General features: G+C 58.5%; 2 non-coding genes across 2 annotated transcripts; both read left to right on the top strand.

Moving 5' to 3' along the window:
* The first annotated feature begins 804 nt into the window (after positions 1-804).
* On the top strand, positions 805-2,619 carry LOC142793793 (small subunit ribosomal RNA). Its single transcript, XR_012891825.1, has one exon. It is a non-coding gene; the product is annotated as a small subunit ribosomal RNA (ribosomal RNA).
* A 1,719-nt stretch (positions 2,620-4,338) lies between these two features.
* LOC142793802 (5.8S ribosomal RNA) lies at positions 4,339-4,491 on the top strand. Its single transcript, XR_012891831.1, has one exon. It is a non-coding gene; the product is annotated as a 5.8S ribosomal RNA (ribosomal RNA).
* Positions 4,492-5,538: the final 1,047 nt, after the last annotated feature.

Below are 5,538 nucleotides of genomic sequence, written 5' to 3'. Positions count from 1 at the left end.
GCTGTGCCGTCAGCGTAGTGTTGCACAAACTCGTGGCCTACCCAAGGTGCGGTACGTTTGCGGCCGTATCCTCGGTGGGAATTTCGTGAGTAGGGTCGCAAATTCTACGACCTCGGCGGGTTTGAGAGCGACGTAGACTTGTGGCACGCTCAACGTGCCACACGTTTCGGGGCACACCCGCGGTGAAATTTTCTCGAGTACGCTCGTATTAGTGCCCAAGGAGGTCTGGGTACTTATCGCTGCTATTATGTGGGGGTTCTCGTGAGCGGCGTACGCGAAAGCGACCGGGTGTCTGATATGCGGCGGGCTTCGGCCTCGTCAAGCGTGTCCTCGGGTCTGCTCCAGGGGAATCCACGGCAGTCGTCTGCAGCCTCATCCGCTTGATGCGTTAGGGGCTGGTTGTCGGACGGTGACGGTGCCGTTTTACCACGATATCGAGGTGTGTTCCGTGTCGTCCTCGGGCGATTCAGATGCGAAAGCGCCGAAGACGCGGGCGTGACCCGTCGTCTGGCGGCTTTGCAGTCTCGGCTCCGTTGCTAGTTCCGGCCGGTCCACCGACAGTGCAGCGGGCTTGGGCAACCCGCACGGCGCGACCGAGTCGATGCAACGAAAAAGAGCGAGCATGAACGTGCTTCTTGCCGCACGGCTCCCACTCGTCTTTCGGGAAGGTTGTGCCGTAGCGAGCTCGAACGCCGTCATCTCGGAGTGCAAAATAAGCGTGTTGGGGCGCCTGAAGGTGGCCTCCGCCGCACACAGACTGCGTCCGGCCCGCCGAAGGCGAGGACGGACGCGCAGTCGAACGATTACCTGGTTGATCCTGCCAGTAATCATATGCTTGTCTCAAAGATTAAGCCATGCATGTCTAAGTACATGCCGAAATAAGGCAAAACCGCGAATGGCTCATTAAATCAGTTATGGTTCCTTAGATCGTTTCTTCCTACTTGGATAACTGTGGCAATTCTAGAGCTAATACATGCAGTGAGCCTGGAGCCCTTTGGGTAACGGGTGCTTTTATTAGACCAAGATCGATCGGGTTTCGGCCCGTATTGTGTGGTGACTCTGGATAACTTTGTGCTGATCGCATGGCCACGAGCCGGCGACGTTTCTTTCAAGTGTCTGCCTTATCAACTTTCGATGGTAGGTTACTTGCTTACCATGGTTGTTACGGGTAACGGAGAATCAGGGTTCGATTCCGGAGAGGGAGCCTGAGAAACGGCTACCACATCCAAGGAAGGCAGCAGGCGCGCAAATTACCCACTCCCGGCACGGGGAGGTAGTGACGAAAAATAACAATACGGGACTCTTTTGAGGCCCCGTAATTGAAATGAGTACACTCTAAATCCTTTAACGAGGATCAATTGGAGGGCAAGTCTGGTGCCAGCAGCCGCGGTAATTCCAGCTCCAATAGCGTATACTAAAGCTGCTGCGGTTAAAAAGCTCGTAGTTGGATCTCAGTTCCAGACGAGTAGTGCATCTACCCGATGCGACGGCTCGGACTGAACATCATGCCGGTTCTTTCTTGGTGCACTTCATTGTGTGCCTCGAGATGGCCGGTGCTTTTACTTTGAAAAAATTAGAGTGCTCAACGCAGGCGAGTCGCCTGAATAAACTTGCATGGAATAATAGAACAAGACCTCGTTTCTGTTCTGTTGGTTTTTGGAATACGAGGTAATGATTAAGAGGGACGGACGGGGGCATTCGTATTGCGGCGCTAGAGGTGAAATTCTTGGACCGTCGCAAGACGAACTACTGCGAAAGCATTTGCCAAGAATGTTTTCATTGATCAAGAACGAAAGTCAGAGGTTCGAAGGCGATCAGATACCGCCCTAGTTCTGACCATAAACGATGCCAACCAGCGATTCGCCTGAGTTACTCAAATGACTCGGCGGGCAGCTTCCGGGAAACCAAAGTATTTGGGTTCCGGGGGAAGTATGGTTGCAAAGCTGAAACTTAAAGGAATTGACGGAAGGGCACCACCAGGAGTGGAGCCTGCGGCTTAATTTGACTCAACACGGGAAAACTTACCCGGCCCGGACACTGGGAGGATTGACAGATTGAGAGCTCTTTCTTGATTCGGTGGATGGTGGTGCATGGCCGTTCTTAGTTGGTGGAGCGATTTGTCTGGTTAATTCCGATAACGAACGAGACTCTAGCCTATTAAATAGGTGCGGGGTTCCCAGCACCTTACAACCTTCTTAGAGGGACAAGCGGCTCCTAGCCGCACGAAACAGAGCAATAACAGGTCTGTGATGCCCTTAGATGTCCGGGGCCGCACGCGCGCTACACTGAAGGAAGCAGCGTGTCTTTATCCCTGTCTGAAAAGACTGGGTAACCCGTGGAACTTCTTTCGTGATTGGGATAGGGGCTTGCAATTGTTCCCCTTGAACGAGGAATTCCCAGTAAGCGCGAGTCATAAGCTCGCGTTGATTACGTCCCTGCCCTTTGTACACACCGCCCGTCGCTACTACCGATTGAATGATTTAGTGAGGTCTTCGGACCGATGTCCGGCGCGGCCTTTCGGTTGCGCCGGTCTGTTGGAAAGATGACCAAACTTGATCATTTAGAGGAAGTAAAAGTCGTAACAAGGTTTCCGTAGGTGAACCTGCGGAAGGATCATTAACGGATTGTGAAGGGTGAGCGCCTCAGCTGCGTCTGCGCCCGACACTTTCTGCCGCTGACCCCGTTTGGACGCGGGGTCGGCTTTTCCCCACGGGGCTGCCTGAATGTGGAGCGGCACCCCGTGACAAATTGTTGCGCCCAGCGGACGCCAACACCGCGACCTTGGACGGTCGGCCAGGTGGCGGACGCGGGTACAAACGGCGCAACGCACTCATAGGTCGGCTTTCGACCCGCCACAGCACCGTGGCTCGAAGCGCTCGAAATGCGCGACCCGACCGCTGCGGGACCGCCTAGTACTGTAAACAGGAGCGGCGGAGCGCGAACGGCGAGTCGTGGTTACGTCGGTAGAAGGCGAGGCTGCGCGTTCCCGAAACGCCAGCCGAGTGCCCTCCCGACCGTTCGAGCGTGCAAGAACGAGACCCGACAATCGCGCGGCGACTGCCAAGTACGAGAGGAACGGCACAAGCGTCGGCGGTCGGTCAAGGAACTGGCGATGTGACGGGTCCGCTGTGCACCAGTGCATACCGTCCCGCCGTCCGCGGCAAGCGCCTCCGCGTCCTCGGGTGACGGAGGCTGCCGGTCGGTTCTTGCAGGCGAGGGATCTCGCTGGCACCGGTTCGCGTTGACGCGCGGCCGGTCATGGCACGGCGATGCGACGGCCGAGGTGCGCAGTACTCGATGGAGGAACCGCACGCTCCGATGACCGTCCCGCCCTCCGCGGCGTATGCGTACCGACCGTAATGGTTGCAGCAGCGCCGGCCGGCTTTTGAATTCGCCACACGAAACACGGTGCGAGATCGCGGTTAGGGGAGCGTCGACGTTGCCAGGCGTTTTGCTTGCTGCCGAGGGAAAGGCGGCACGGCCACGTCGCGCTCGTCGCGATTAGCGGGTCTGCGCGCTTTGGGAAGGTGCCGCAACGACTTGCCGAAAGAGGAAGCACGGAAGAACGAGGGACTTGGACGTCCCGACAATTGAACGCACTTGCGGCCAGGCCCTTGCTGGCTTCGTTCTTCCGCCTCGAGTAGGCTCGTACGCGGCTCCGGCGCCGAAAGTGGTCCTTGGCACCGACTTCGGTGGACGTGGGAAGTGCCGCGCAAGTACGGCGCGCCTGGCTCCACCTGTTGGCTAAAGTAGGCAGCCGGATCGGCATTTTGGTGTGCGGTGGCAAACCGTGGATGCGAAAAAAGCTTGTGCGATTTCGTGGAACAAAAAGCGGGGGTCCCCCTTTTTATGCGGAGGAGACCGACCCGCCTGCCGTGGTGAACCGCGACGCCACGGTAAAAACGGGAGAGGCTTGTCGATGGGACCGTGCATCCCGCGCTCCACGGAGGCCGGGAGGCGGCCGCCCGAGGAAATGTGTAGCCGTCGAGGCCCGCATCTGCGTGCACTCTTATCCAAATGGGTGTACCGCAGGCATTTTCTGGTTAGGCGGGCCAATGAGAGCGAGCACACAACGATACCTACGGGTCCGGCTTGGAGAACCGGCTTCGACGCCTCCCGAGTATTTATAGAGGGGTGGACCACGAAAGCACTCGCAAGTAGCGAAAGCGAAACGCCGTCCGAAACACACCGTTTGCTCGATTTGCGGCAGCCGAAAAAGGCGCGGCAGAGTTTTGGAGTCCAAGCGTGCGCTGAAAAGCGCCCTTCTTGGCCACTGTTTGGCCGAGTGCCAGAAACGTTTGGTTTTGACTGTACGGAATTGAACAAACACTTTTTCACGACTCTAAGCGGTGGATCACTCGGTTCTCGGGTCGATGAAGAACGCAGCCAGCTGCGAGACTTGGTGTGAATTGCAGGACACACTGAGCACTGATTCTTTGAACGCACATTGCGGCCTTGGGTCTTCCCTTGGCTTCGTCTGTCTGAGGGTCGGATCACATATCAAGAGAGCCTGCGGCGCACAAGGGAACGTGAGCCGTCGACTCGTTTTGACCGCGTCGGCAACACGGACAGCACGCTGAACACCTCACAGCGAGCGCCAACAGCGGCCACTCAAGGGCGAGACGGTGGCGACCGTCGTGCCAGAGCCCAACCGAAACGGGGGCGACCGACTGCATTGAGGATGTGGCACCTCGTTGAGACCGCCGCAGGACTTCGAGTCGGAAGGAAGCCTGCAGGGAAAGTGCGGTCGAGGTTGCGTACTCCTCTCTGCGACCGGGCGCGCAAGAGCTGCGAGAGCCACGGACGCGCAACTTTAACGCACGGTAAACACGAGGAGCGAAAGCCGGCCAGCAAAGCTTCTCCAGCCGTGCGCAAAGTGCGCGAGATCGCAGCCTTGCGTTGCGCTTGTTGCCCTCGAAGTAAGCAGGGTGTCCCGTAGACCGGGCGCTCGAACACGCTGCGGGGCCGTGCCTCCTCCAGGCTTTGCCGCGCGAACAGGGAACGTTCGCGCGCAAAGCGCAGGGAGGTGAGGAGGCTGCGCCCGACGTTTGCGGTTCGCTGCGTACGCGGTTGATGCGGAGAGCACGGCGCGACGACTTGCCGCGAAGCGGAAAAAGTCTCCCGCACGAGTTGGCGAAACGTTGGCGAAGCTTAAGGCGTTCTCGTCGTAGTCCGCCGTCGGTCTAAGTGCTTCGCAGTTCCCGTCCCGTTCAAAAAACTGGGCCACTCCAGTTGGGGCGGGGGCGACGCTACACGAGACGATGCCTCTCGCCAGGCTGCGTGGCTGCCCTTGCGGCGGCGGCGACTGGCCTCGGCGGTGTTTGGGCTTTCGACACGGTCGTTTATCACGCAACTGCTCGGACGACGCACGCGCGCAGCGGAATGCCGCTTGCCAGCCTTGTGAAGATGTGACCCTGTACAGGGTTGCGGGCGCACTTGGTAGGGCGTCGTACTCGGTTCGCGATGGGTTTACGAACGTGTCCCGTCACTTCCACGTCACACCGGTTGTGCGCCGCACGCGTGCAGCGGGGAAGCCGA

The sequence above is a fragment of the Rhipicephalus microplus genome, unplaced genomic scaffold (genome assembly GCF_043290135.1).
Source record: "Rhipicephalus microplus isolate Deutch F79 unplaced genomic scaffold, USDA_Rmic scaffold_332, whole genome shotgun sequence".
NCBI lineage: Eukaryota > Metazoa > Arthropoda > Arachnida > Ixodida > Ixodidae > Rhipicephalus > Rhipicephalus microplus.
The sequence above is the reverse complement of the archived record's forward strand: the minus strand, read 5'-3'. Positions and strand labels throughout refer to the sequence as shown.